The sequence below is a fragment of the Choristoneura fumiferana genome, chromosome 12, assembly GCF_025370935.1.
Source record: "Choristoneura fumiferana chromosome 12, NRCan_CFum_1, whole genome shotgun sequence".
NCBI lineage: Eukaryota > Metazoa > Arthropoda > Insecta > Lepidoptera > Tortricidae > Choristoneura > Choristoneura fumiferana.
The window spans coordinates 19493202-19508217 of record NC_133483.1 but is presented as its reverse complement, the minus strand read 5'-3'; the positions used below and the strand labels follow the sequence as shown (position 1 = coordinate 19508217).

At 36.9% G+C, this 15016-nt stretch overlaps 1 protein-coding gene across 2 annotated transcripts in view; it reads right to left on the bottom strand.

Annotated features, from left to right (window-relative positions):
- The window catches only part of LOC141433568 (uncharacterized), a 162106-nt gene extending 149274 nt beyond the window's left edge, over positions 1-12832 (bottom strand). Inside the window, exon 1 of one of the 2 annotated variants that reach the window (XM_074095669.1) lies at positions 12619-12832. The gene's annotated coding sequence lies outside the window, so the exon portion shown is untranslated. Of the gene's footprint in view, positions 1-3868; positions 3894-12618 lie in introns of those variants that run through there. The other variant, XM_074095670.1, reaches the window with a different exon arrangement.
- Between the last annotated feature and the right edge of the window lie 2184 nt (positions 12833-15016).

Sequence of the window (15016 nt, the reverse complement as noted above, 5' to 3'; positions counted from 1 at the left end):
GTGGTGATCGGAGTTGTGATTTAAAATTTGGCTTAGTGTACGGTATTTTTAGTCAAGCCCTTTCATTTGATACGTACATATTTTAGGGGGTTATAAAAAAATAATGTAATTTGGGTTTACCGTGATATTGAATAATTATTTATATTGTCATCAAAACCAAAGGTGACTTCAAATATCAAACCAATCTGTCAAATTTCAATTACGTAATAAATTTGATCCCACAAACATGACACGATATATACCGTTCAATAAAAGGGAGCTTTTTTAGCAAGAACTCAAAGTCAAATTCGAAACATTTATTTCCATAGAAAGAAAATCTCTAAAGGTTCTATGATAAAAGAGCGACATAGCCATATTGACCGCATTTACCTTGAGAAGAGGTTCCAGCTAATACTGCAATATCCCATGGTAGTTTAATATTTGTATTTTAAACAGATAGCGAGATAATTATATGAGATTTCTTATAATAAAGTAAAATTAAAGCAGCTCTGGAAACCACAAACTTCGAAGAGACCAAATCGGAGTAAAACTGGGTTTTGGCGACGAAATAAACATTATTTCAAAACCAAAGGAAGTATTCGTTGTGTCCTCAAATGGCACTCCGTAACCCTTTGTAGTTTTATGGCCGCCGAGAACAATGGCGTCGTGACCGAGCTGTTATCTTGGTCTGTACTATTTTTGACATTTTCTGTCATTTTGTGCTTTTGGTTCGTGTTTGGTGGCTTGGACGTTGATTTTTGTAGGTTTATGTTCGGGCATAAACAGAAAATGAAAATATTTGTGAAGACTAAAAGAGCAAAACCGGAACACGGAAATTCGCCGAAGAACTAATGTCGATGTAGCTCGATGAAACAAGTCGGATTGGCAATTGGCTGGCCAATCGCTCGAAGAACAGATAACCGTAGGGAGAGAAGCGTCCTGCAGCGGCGACAGTGAACCGTAAGACGAAGCGTTGGCAGGCTTCTCACTAGATTGCTGACAGATTTTTTTGAGATTGTCAAATCCACGTGAATTTCCTTTTCGAACATGAAACTACCTGATAATACTCGTACTACTAAATATCTGATACCTACAACAAGGCGTACATAATAGTATTATATGCAACTGTATTGTAATAGGGGTCCTTAAAACACGAGTGTGGGTTCATAATAGGGTCACATGAGTGTTTTAAGGCCTAATTACGTACAGTTGCATACAATATTTTATCTATATCCATATATTAAATATCCTCTATGATGTGTTCAAGAACCATTGAGAATGAACTGCATTAACGAGAACTAGGTAGGTATGTCTGCCCCAGGAGCTGCGCCCGCGACGACCTGCTGCTGCAGCACGTGCACGTGCACGTAGTCGCGGGGCCTCCCCCCCCGTGCTATAATGATGTATGAAATCTCATTACGATACAGATTTCTGTATCGTAATGACCATTACGATACAGCCGTGTTCATAATAGAATCCAATGTCGTAATGCTGGTCATTACCTATGGTTTTTGAACGCATAATTGAGGATTTACTATATGGGTGTAGATAAATATCTGTAAAGATTACGACTCTATTTCTTTGGCCGGTAGGAAGTGTCATATATATGTTTGCGCGCGCCGCTGAGGCAGATATTAATACGAGTATTTAAAACACCCATAACATTTAATAATAACAGCTAGCAGATGTTTCTTTGTGTGCGAAACACGACCTGTAACCCAATACGTTGCGTAAAGTCTAACTGACACCCTAAACATTGTCAATGGCTTATACCTTTGTACGTAACACCCGAGCAGAGTAAACAGATGCGTGGGTAGTCGGTAGTTAAGAAACTCATTTAAATATTATTTTAATACTCATTTAACTATTATCTATACTAATATTATAAAGAGGTAAAGTTTGTGAGGTTGTAGGGGTTAATCTCTGGATCTACTGATCCAATTTAGATGAAATTCGGTATAAAAATAGTTTGAGTCCCGGAGAAGGATTGGCATAGGATAGCTTTTATCTCGGAAAATAGCATAGTTCCGGCGGGATAGCGATAAACGAACTGATGATGTTGATGATGATGAACTGATTTTCATTACCACCACTGGCGTACTAGCTCTGCTTGCTTGCATTATTGCTTGCATGCTTGCTTGCATGCTTTCTTGCATGCTTGCTTGCTTTCTTGCATGCTTGCTAGTATGCTTGATTGCATGCTTGCTTGCACTATTTCTTGCACATTTGGGAGTATGCTTGCATGATCTGTTGTTTGCATGCTTGCTTGCATGCTTGAATGCATGCATTCTTGCACTATTTCTTGCAAAATTACATGCTCACTTGCAAGCTTGCTTAGATGGTTGCTTCCATGCTTGCTTGCTTGCATACTTTCTTGTATGCTTGCTTGCACTATTTCTTGCGCATCTGGCTTACTTGAATGCGTGCTTGCTGGCACGCAGTTATCTACATCCCAAATTTCATCCGATTTTATCCAGCCGTTTTATATACGTAGGTTACCAAGGCCTTAAAAATATCTATACATCTTTATGCCTTTAACCCTAAGGTCGATGAATACATGTAAATGAAGCTGTAGCTGTATAGATATTTATGCCCTCGACTGTACGTTCGTTGCTGCTGTCGACAACACTAAACTTGTCACAGTAATTGATTTACGGTTAACATTGATTCAAAGTAGCCCTAGTGGTCCAACCCAACATTTAAATGTTAATAAAGACTCTATTTTACGCGTCTAAGCGTAGGTTTTCGTTTAATTTAATTTCTTGATACTTTTACAAGGGAAATGACGTGACATACAACCATAATGGTACTTATTATAAAGGGTTTGTTGTAACTAAATTATTTTTTACAAGCTGATGTATGTAGGCCATCATAGCCTATATAATACACGCTCACTGCTGAGCATAGCCCTCCACTCAGAATTAGAGAACTGCGGCCGCAGTTCCCACGCGGGTCCAGTGCAGATTGGGAACTTTAGACACACCATTGAATTGTTCCCAGGTTTGTGCAGGTTTGCACGATGTTTTCCTTCGCCATAAAGCTCAATGGTATATTTGCAATGTAATTACGCACATGAATTTCGAAAAACTCAAAGATGATAGACGGGTTTGAAACCCACGATCCTCTGCTTGAGAGGCCATTGGTCAAATCACTAGGCCACCACGGGCTAGTATTTAGTAGTTTATTGAATCAGGCGTTACTTTGCGGATGTCCATATCAATGAACTGAAATAATTTCCTTGCTCACGCGCGACCTTACGATAGCTAAGCTTATGCAAAATATGCGTGTTCATGCAGTTCCTCCACCTCCACAGCTGTAAGAACACACCAAATCACACAAAACCATCTATCACCCACCACCACAGCTACACTGACGCGTTTCGAACTCAACCAGAGCTCATCTTCAGAGTGACACAACCGTACACCATGCTACCTGTTGTTAGACACTCACACTTTTCACACTTAGTGTTGTTGTTAGAGAGTCTAACAACAGGTAGCATGGTGTACGGTTGTGTCACTCTGAAGATGAGCTCTGGTTGAGTTCGAAACGCGTCAGTGTAGTGTGGTGGTGGTGATAGATGGGTTTTGTGTGATTTGGTGTGTGTTCTTACAGTGTGGAGGTGGAGGAACTGCATGAACACGCATATTTTGCATAAGCTTAGCTATCGTAAGGTCGCGGGTGAGCAAGGAAATTATTTCAGTTCATTAGTATTTAGTAGTTGGTAGCTTGCAAATATTATTTTGTTATTGACATTGTATGAAGTGAAAACAAGATGGTATATAGAATAGAAACAGATTCAATGACAACAACAATTTGTACTCATTAGATTCAAAACTATATCCAATTATAATATTAATACGAATATTATATTACACCTAAGAGTACCTACCTGTAAATGTTTTCTAAATACCTCAGCTTCATGGACGATGCTTTCTTTGAATTTGGATAAACGTATTACCTGAAAAAAAGAATTGGTGATTAATAATCAAAAAATTTGTTTAATTAGTAATACCTGAACAACCGAGCATTGCTCGGAGTTCTTTATTTGCATTTTGCAGGTGGTAGGACCTTGTGCAAGGTCCGCCCGGATTGCTACCACCATCTTGCTCGCTAATCCTGCCATGAAGCAGCAGTGCTTGCACTGTTGTGTTTCGGCGTGGAGAGTAAGACAGCCGGTGAAATTACTGGCACTTGAGGTATCCCATCTTAGGCCTCTAGGTTGGCAACGCATCTGCTATCCCCTGGTGTTGCAGGTATCTATGGGCGGTGGTGATCTTTTATCATCAGGAGACCCACTTGCTCGTTTGCCATCCAGTCGAATAAAAAAAAAACCTTACGGTAATAGAACTCGTAATAAACTCGTTTCAACTTAAGAAAGAAAGAATCAATTTATTTGCGACTTTAGGAAAATAACAGCACAGTAGGAAGATAACTTACAAATTAAAATAAGAACCTTACACCTGTTAAAATTTATACAGTAAGTAAAAATAATTAAAAAGAAAAATAAAATGTCGAAAGAAGCAAAAAGGGAAATTCCGCGTATTGCCACGGCAAGCTGCAGCGCTGTTTTTCAGTATGAACCCTGAAGTTACAAGTTACAAGTAAACTTAAAAGACCAATGCCATTGTGTTTATTACATTTATCTAAATTTAAGTTTAACTAGTTTACGAGTACTTTAATTAACCATTGTTAGCTATTTCAAGGCTTCGTACTCTCAATTCTTAGAACTGATAAGAATTTTCTAGCAATGTAAGGGTCACTAAGATATGCCGCCCTATTCTTATTCTTAGTAACAACACTATTCTTAAATTATTTTAAATTAATGAACGATATTTGAGCATGTTTCGATTGTAATTTAAGCTTAATTACCTACTCGTATGCTATAGGTATGCTGCGTTAATGTTTACATAGTAAGTATAAAACAAATTCGCTTCCCGCTTCTGTCCCTGTGTATGTACATATACCCTTAGATCTTTTGAACTTCGTAACTTATTTTAGTCTGATAGGAAGTTATATTTAACCATAATCGTAGTACCTTAAAAGTTACCTCCTTTGATTACAGATTTTGCAATACAATGACTCTTTAATTGTATAGTCAGCATCAAAAGTAGCGGATCATTTTTTTACTCTGTCGTATTGACAATCTTGCATGGCGTTTAGTACGTGCCTGTAAAACGACAAAGTACGAAAATGTACAGCTACTTTTGATGCTGACTATACACCACAAATTAGTAAGAGATTTTCTTTATTTTTTGCCTCTTTTTTGGTTTCGCTGCCGTCGGATAGTGTTTTATTATTCGACTAGTTGGCAAAAGAGCAAGTGGGTCTCCTGATGGTAAGAGATCACCACCGCCCATAAACATCTGCAATACCCCTGCTATTGCAGATGCGTTGCCAACCTAGAGGCCTAAGATGGGATACCTCAAGTGCCAGTAATTTCACCGGCTGTCTTACTTTCCACGCCGAAACACAACAGTGCAAGCACTGCTGCTTCACGGCAGGATTAGCGAGCAAGATGGTGGTAGCAATCCGGGCGGACCTTGCACAAGGTCCTACCACCTGCGATTCGAGAATTCGTCATTTACGAGCAAGACTTACCAAAACCCATATATCGCACACGTATCGTATTGTCTTATAGACGTAGCTATTTTGCACGTGTGGTAGAGAAAAGCAAGGCAAGTACCACTACCATGAGTTTACAATGCCCGTACTCGATAGCGACGGCGTAAATTATTTGTAGAGGCGCTGTACAATTCTCCATACAAATAATTTACGCCGTCGCTATCGAGTATGATCACTGTAATGTAAACTCATGGTAGTGGTTAAGGTTTGTTAACAAACATCGAAAATGTGAACTCTGTGTTTCAAATTTTTTGTTCATTAATTTAAATATATGTCATTAACGGTTATTTATTTTTGAAATAGCACAAATAAAATAAATTGTATCATAAATAAATTATTTAAATTCGATCCGCCATTGTTGTTTTGAAACGGATTCTGCACGTAGGCGGATTTACACAAGGCTCATAATTCCATAATCAGCTAATAAACATGCCAATTTGGAATCAAATAGGTATTTCGGCAATCGTTATAGAAGCTAGGAGCGTATTCTTCTGCCTTCTCAATATTCTCTAAATAAGTAGCACCATATTTGTATCACAGCATGAGATCATTAAGTGGACCGAGAAAGATGATCTGTTGACAGTTATACGTAATTTAAAGTTAAATAATCGTTTAAAGCAGGGGTCTCCAATCTTTTTATACTGAACTGAACCCTCTTTTTGACCCCCAGGCAAAAGAGGGGTATTATAAATGTGACGCCAATATCTGTCCGTGGCATTGTAGCTCCCAAACGTGTGAATCGATTTCGATGCGGCTTTTTTTTAATGAAAGCGAGTGTCCTTGTAATGGTTATTAACTATGCTTCATTGAAATCGGTTCCGCTGTTTTTGAGATATTGAACTTTGAAATTACAAATGTCAGAAGAAGTTTTCTACTTTTTTAAGTTTTGCGGTAATAAGCCCTAGGTGACTTTTATCAGAATCAAACTGTAGGAATCATTTAACCGTCTGTCCAATCAGCCAACACAAAGGTGGCTTAATTGGCTTGTATTTGATAGCTATAAGCAGCGCTAAAAAGGAAATCTTGAGTCAATGCAACAAAACCGCCCACGCGTATGTCTCACCGTTTGGCCACCCCCGGCCTTGGCTATAAAGGGTGACCACTCAGGCGTGCCATTAGCGAGGTACAGCTTGATTACTTCCAAATTTTTATCGCCAGATACAATAATGATAATAATATAGGTATAAGTACAAGTATAGTACAGTTGAGTTCATAAACTTATGAGCATAATTTTGATCTAAAATATCTGAACACGACTCTATTGTTAACGGCGTAGAAGAGTGTTCAGATATTTTTGAACAAATTTTTGCTCACAAGTTTATGAACTCGACTGTACAAGGTAAGGCAAGGTAAGTGATTAAGGTACAAGGTAGGTACAGGAAGGTAGGTATAGGTTAGGTTAATATAGGTACAGTCACCTGTATTAATATCTGCCACAGCGGAGCGTGCAAAAATATATACCGGGTGTGGCCTGTAATACGAGATTTCTTACATAAAAAGGTCCCGAGTGCACAAAGTAATTGTTTTGGTTCATTGTGTCGGCCTAGTTAGATTAATTTAGGACATTTGCCCATTATTGCTGCAGCGAAAATTCTGAAGGCGGAAATATGAAGGAATAACCCCAAAAAAACCGTAATACTCGTTGAGTTACTGTGTGATTAATAAAAGGATAAAGTCTTTATCGCTTTAACTTTAGTTACGTAGTTTTCTTATCTAAGGGAATAATAACCATGGCTTCTGTAAGTCAAAAAAACATAGTTTAACGACATACCTACTCGTAGTTTTTACCATCCGGCTTCGTTCAATATACGAGACGAACTATTTTTTTGACAATTCGGAAAAAGCAAATATCGTTTTCACCTCAGCACCTCAAACAGGCAGGTTTTGCTTTTGGTTTGGTTTTAGTAACTTTTTAATTATTTTTTTTTTAAATGCTGAGTACAGTGTTGGGCTACTCTAACTAAATTCCAAATATTTGAACTTTACTTTGATCTGTCATTTCACTTCAACACGAAAAAAGCGAGAGATAGGATCAAATGTGTTGATTACAATCTTAATTTTAAATGTATGGTATTAAAAATATACCGATACCTAATAAATTACATGAAAACGAAATATTTCCAAAATGAAAATTTTCCCGATCTTTTAATAAAGTATGCAACCTCGTTGCACGAAAGCCGCTTCTCTTGTTTTTTTTTTAATAAAAGAATTCCGTATACTGCCTCTACAGTTGGAATAAGTATTTGTTAAATTGAATGAATTTGTAACAAATCTGTAATAGAAATCTTAATAAAATCATATTTAAAGGTTTAATAACAGTTATAATAAATTATACGTTTATTGTTCAACCTTTTAAATGACCCAAGGTGAGGCTTTTGCAGTATTAAAATAATAATAAATAAATAAATAAATAAATCTTTATTCAAAATACTTTCTTACAAAGTAATACAATTTATCTAGTAGACTTAAAAGGTAAAAGTAACACATGATGCTGAACTAGGATAATCCTGTGTTCAGGCAAGAAAAAATTAAAATTACATTAATGTCTAAAAAATTAAACTTGCATAAAATTAAACAAATCTGATTTTAATACCTAAGGTGAATTATAAAATGTAACATTATGGTATTTGTCATTATATGTACCTACCTATCTACAAAAGAAAATAAAAATGTTTTTATTTAAGAACAGTCAACAATTTCTCTGTATTTCGTAAGATAACTTTTGATTCTTCTTGGAGTAATTATAATATGACATATTTTACAAGAAGTCTAATCTCAAATTACAATGCATGTTATGAGTATGAGATTTGTATTGTACTTACCGGACACTATTTTATGGTTTTAAATGTAATTATTATATTTGTTTCTTAATAATCGAATTATATTTTAATAAAATGTGTTTGTTTTGTAAACAGTTAGGTATATGTGGTTTTATTCTAATGTTATATTTAAATTATGTTCTCGCTGCTGAGGTGAAAAATTGTATGTGTCACACGAGATCAAAGTTTTTTGCATCTCGTGTGTTTGAATCCTTGCTACTCTCAGGATTCTAGCCTAGAATCACTCGCTTACGCTCGTGATTCAATTATAGAATCCTTCGCTTACTCGGGATTCAAAATCAACACTCGCAACAAAAAACAACTTTGCTCTCTTGTTGAACAAATAACTATTTTTTTTTCACTTTCCCATTTAGGTACTACCTATGAACTTTAAATTTAGTGATCTTTATTATTTCCATTTATATGTTATTTAAAAATACTAATATACTGATAAATCATTTTTATTATTTAGAGATGTACGGGACCCTAGGTGCTTGAGTCCGACTCACACTTAACCAGTTTTTGTATTTTATGAAGGAAAAAATAAACATTAAAAAACGGAGAGGTTTCGTTTAGGTAAATGCCTGTCAGAATCTAAGAAATTGCGATGTGAAGCCAAATAGTCAGACGAGCAAACTAACAAACATACCTAACTATGTAAGTGTTAGGATGAGTGTTTGTCACACGCTACCACCTATACTCGCCTAGACTAGGTCAAGGCGATCTATCAAGTGCACCTACACCCAATAATTCTATATATTTGCTTGTCCTGGTGACGGGCGCCTAAACTGGTGACATCACTTATCTCAGTGACCTAGAAAGAGAACAATTTTATCTTTGTTGATCTCAGTAGCGATAAACGCGTAAACATTGTACTTAATCATAGTCCCATGATACGTAAAATAGTTGTCACTTGTCATAGACGAGGCAACGCACAAAATTAGTAAAAATATGAATACCGTAAACAGCTTCAACTTTGCCCCCTGGCTCCAACATTGCCTGATTCGATTTAGAGTCGATAACTTAGCACTCTTATAGGTTTGAAACTTTTATCTACACGGGAATTATTATTACGGGGGGATAAAAGTTTAAAAACCTAAAAGGGTGCTAGTCATCGACTCATAATCGAATCAGGCAATGTTGGGGCCAGAGGGCAAAGTTAAAGCAGTTAACGGTACCATAATCTTATCGTGTGTCGCCATCATCATATCGGCCAAAGGCCCTCCACTGTTGGACGTAGGCCTCCCCCATAGACCTCTTGTTGCTTCAGTTGGAAGCGGCCCGCATCTACCGTGAACGCTTACTGATCCGCGGTCTCCATTCGAGGACTTTTCAACACCAACGGCCATCTGTTCTCTGTGCTGTTTTATCGTAGCGTAGAATATTTTATTTTTATTGACATGCTTTTATTATCTTGGTATGTATGCTATTAATTAGTAAGGAGCAGGAAGCTAAGGGCATTGGAACTCCCAAACATAACGTAATCCAGCTACGGTAGTATGACTTAGGGTGCACTTTAACTAAGAATGGTATCCAGGATCTGATGATGAGCAGCCTTATTAAGGCGGCAGGTTTATTAAGGCGTATTAATGCGTGTTTTTAGTTTTCTAAACTACATCTATTTGTTTTTAAAAACTGTTATTTAACTTGCCCAGTTGGTATGGGTTAAATCTTGGAAGCCAAATTGTACTCGCTTCCACTGGTTTGATTGGCTGAAAATGTATAAAAATGAAAGAAATAAGCCAAGAAATTGACGAATTTTCTTGCATTCATTTTTATTGCTAAGAAGTAGAATTAGAATAAAAGAAGTAGAGAAAGATAGCTTTTTATTTGTCTGGCCGTCGAACAGACAGACCGAAAAGGAGATAGCGACAAAACTTCTAAGTCTAAGTTTCTAGTCTAGTCTACTTAGAGATAATTTATCTCTAAGTTTAAAAAAGTTGTGACCGCCTGGCTGCCTGATTGGCTTACAGCCTAAATAAATGCAACTATAAAATTGGAAATTTAACAAACGTATTTCTTGAGGATCATAGAAGCGCACTAAAAAGAGATTTTTTGGAATTCCCAGAGGGTGGAAGCAAGCCTTTTTTTTAGTTTTTTACGGGGACACGGCTTCACACACAAGCTAGTCATAAATATATGTAGAGTGGAGATCGAGTGTGGCAGAAAGAAAGAGAAGCCATTACTCAGCAGTGGCACTATGAAAGGCTGAAAAAAACCTTTTCACACCTCTCCTTCAGAAAAGTAACTTTTCCTCCCTGACGAGAAGTGCAACTTTTCTGTTCAAGGCTTTTCTAAGTGTTTTATTGCAAATGCCATTTTTTGAAGTTGATAATTGTAAAGCCACGCCATTTTTTATGCCGTTTATTCTTTAATAATATTTAGAATTTTTTTTTTTCAAGTTACTTAATGCTCGGTGTGAAAAGTTGTATGAGCCACTCGGGAGCAAAATTATTTTCATCTTGGGCGTTAACACTTGAATCCCTCATTACGCTCAGGATTCTATTGTAGAATCCTTCGCTACATTCTGGATTCAATTTACGCCCTCGCCGTAAATACACCATTTTGCTCCCTTGTGACACAAATAACTATTTATGCTCTGGTGCATTAAGTAAAATCTTCATCTAAGAACAAGGTAATCAGGTGTCAACAGCCACAAACAAAAAAGTTTCTACATATTTTTTTATCATTTTTTATTTATAAAAAAAAACAATTAAAATGAATAAAAATAAATGCATGAAAAATAAAAGGTACATAGTAAGTGAAAAATTGTTTCCACTGTTGCTATTCCATTTCCTCGCAATCGAAGTGAAAAGCAGTGTGAAACTAGAGCATTAAACCCATTTTTCCCTCGACGTCTCTATCCACCCTTGCCGTGCCGTCTCGGGTGGCTACATGGACGTCTTGGGTAAAATGGCTCGTTTTATGCTCTTGTTGTACCTACAGTCCACTATTTCAATAGAGCTGTATATTTTTAAACACGCTAGGTAAAAACGTGACATTTTCACAGACTGTATTTATATGATGGCGGCATCGTCATCAGCCAGAAGACGTCCCCTGCTGAAAGGCCTCCCCCTTAGGACGCCATGCAATGAACGACAACTCGCCACTTGCATCCACCGGTTACCCTACCGGCATTATCAACTCCCATTAAATTCCATGTGATGTGGATAATTCGGCGACATTTTTGTGAAATAGTTTTGTTTTTTTGTCCTATACACGTTGTTTTGTAGGCGGGAGCAATAATTTTGATGAAGTAGAGTCGATTTGATTTTTTAAGCCATTTTACATTTTACAGTTTTGTATAACGGTTTATTTTGCATAAAATACAAAAACAAAATAAAATACAAAACGAAAGTGGTGAAAAATTGTGCTTAACTTGGTAGTAGAGAAAAGTTGTTAATTACAGCTCTAATTGATTCAGACGTTATGTATACTTTACCAATGATATTAGCTTTGTTTGACAACGGACGTGTACCTACTCAGTTATTAGCTTTGAGAATGAACTCGTGGAGAGTTTGAAACGCGTTAACATTTTGTGCCTGGTTTGTGATAGATAGGCCTTTGTGACATATATGTATTTTTATGTGAAAGAGGACTCTGCATGTATACGTGACGCACAGACGTAGCTGTAGTCCACGGCAAAGTTAAATATTGTAGTTAGTTATAGCTCTAATTGAATGGTATTTCTGAGCTTTTTCAGATGTTCGGCAAATTGCAATATTACAAAAAAATGCATACATAGCATTCTTATTTAAATAAATAAACCTAAAAGCATTTTACCCAAAACTGCGTATAAAATAAATAATCGACTTTATTATATCTGTAATACTTCGTGTTACCTTCACGAATATAATTAAAAATACCAATTCGCAAAATGTCAAAACGTTAATGAATTTACAAGAACGTTTCAGTAATTGACGAAAAAAATTATCACATGAACCAATCCGAGGACCAAGGATAAAAATGAGTAAACAATAAAAAAAAAAAAAAAAAATGTTTTTCTTTATATTTTTGCTTTACAGAACTCAAGTAAAACGTAAGTCCGGTCACTGTAAAAGTTAAAAAAAAAAACAATATAAATAAAAAAATATTATAGTGCTGAATCCGTTAACGCAACTACAATACACATTTTCAGCCACCTTCGACATTCTAAAATGCAAACATCTCGATAAGCGATTATCACCGGCATATTTACCTTGTTGTCACGTGCCAAACAAACAAACACTCAAACACACTGGAACACACAGAAGGGCTATTCAAAATCAACGTCAACTAGTTTTGAGGTTATGATTTAAGTTTTTTAATTCAACTTTATCGAACCGGCATGAGCGAGGGGGCGAGAGCGCACGGCGTGCTGCCACTACGAAAGTCGGTATCGTACTGGCCGGTAAGACGAATCAATTTCAGTGGCGGCGGATGAATGAAATAGTTTCCATAGTTTTTCTTTTAATGGAACGCGGGTTCTGACGGGAGGCAGTTCGGGCCACCGTCATTGGATATTTATAATTGGATCACGTGTTTTCGCGCCATTATATTTCGCCAATATTGTTAGCATTATCTAGCAGTGTAATGGGATGAAAAATATATTTATGACTAGCCTTTACCTACGGCTTTGCACCCGTTATCTATTCCCTAATCCCTGTATCCCTTATTTAAAAAAAATATTCTTATTGCGGGTTTTATTTATCACTATCATTTTTATGCTACTGAAAGTTTGGTTATAATGTAGGTAACGTAGATAAAAGGAAGATGATTAGTATGGAAATAAAGATAATGATTGATAATAAAGTCGCGGTAAGTGGTTTGGCCTATGGCCTCTTAGGCAGAGGGTCGTGGATTCGAGCCCGGCCTTGTAATTTTGAGTTTTTCGGAATTTATGTGCAAAATTACATTTGTACCATAGAATAACAAATAAATCATGTCGGCACATATACATCCCACTGCAAGGTTGCAGGCTTCCTGTAAGAATGAGAGAGGTTGGGCCGTAGTTGTCACACGGACCCAGTGTGGATTGGGAACTCCGCACACACACACACACACACACACACACTTAAATTTCTTCGCAGGTGTTTGCAGGCAAAGGAATTCGTTCAGTTCATTTTGATTTATTTAATTTACCCTTTTAATTTAATTACCCTTGGTAACTTTCATCCACGAATTCATTCACACCACACATCAATTCTTTTAACTCCTTTAACTTTTTACAAAAGTAAAAATAGAGCAAAAGCTCTATTAATTTAAAAATAAATATGTTTTATTAGATTTTATTTAGCTTGCCCTATTTGTTATTGATTTTTTATTTGGGTCAAATCTTATATATTAATCTTGACCCACTTCAGCGGTCGGATCGACTTGAAATTTGGTATACAATGTATATTGGATGACAATACAAGTACTAAGCATGTACGTATATTTTTTTTTAACAAAAATTTACTAAGAATTTTAGCATTCGTGCAGACATTGTGCGTGAAATCACACGCATGTACCAAACTTAGCAAGTGAGAGTAAACTGCACAGTTCGTGGCGTGCGTCCTTACAAGTACGTTTAAGAATTCGCTCATATTGTGACTGTCATTTATTTGTCGGCTTACAATACTTTTAATCTACTATTTTCACAGAAATGGCAAAAAAGTAACATCATCATCATGTCAGCCGAAAGACGTCCACTGCTGGACATAGGCCTCCCCCAAGGCTCTCCATTCAGACCGGTTTTGTGCTTTCCGCATCCACCGCGATTCCGCGATCTTAACCAAGTCGTCGCTCCATCTTGTTGGAGGCCTACCGACAGCTCGTCTCCCGGTCCGTTCGAGAACCTTCCGACCCCATCGGCCATCAGTCCTGCGAGCAATGTGCCCCGCCCACTGCCACTTTAGTTTCGCAATTCTTCGGGCTATGTCGGTAACCTTAGTTCTACTGCGGATATCATCATTTCTAATTCTATCCCGCAGAGAAACCCCGAGCATAGCGCTCTCCATAGCCCTCTGAGTGACTTTGAGTTTAAAGTATGAAATAATATAATATTTAAATTACATAAATATCCGAAACCCAACTCCTTTCAAAAAACTAATCGTAATCCCGTGCCTTTTATTCAAATCGTCAACATCTGGCAAGTAGGTAACTTTAGGTTCAACAGTCGGGACTCATTACTGCGAATTTTTAAACTGGTCATGATTTGAAGGGGTCCCGACTGTTAAAACAGAGTTCTAGATCACTAGACCTGTTTTCTTCTTATTTATATAAGGCAGTCGGGTATTTAGATTTTTAACCGACGAAAAAAAACGGAGGAGGTTCTCAAGTCGACGCGTATATTTCGATTTTCATAATTCTTTTTCTGTTGCATAGGGTATACCTTGAAGTTGGTATTATATAAATTTGGAAAAAAAACTACCCCAAGGGTGGGAAAAAAGTATAAAATAAAAACTTTTTAACAAGAAAATTAAACTGCCAAAAAAAATTAAAAGCAAAAAATAATAAACCTTTTTTGTTTAACCTTAATCTAGGTACCAGTTTGAGTCGGTGCCTCAGCACGAGCCAGGAGGAGTGGACCTATAGCCGTTTACCTGATGGACTTCTCCCACTCCTCCTGGCTCGTG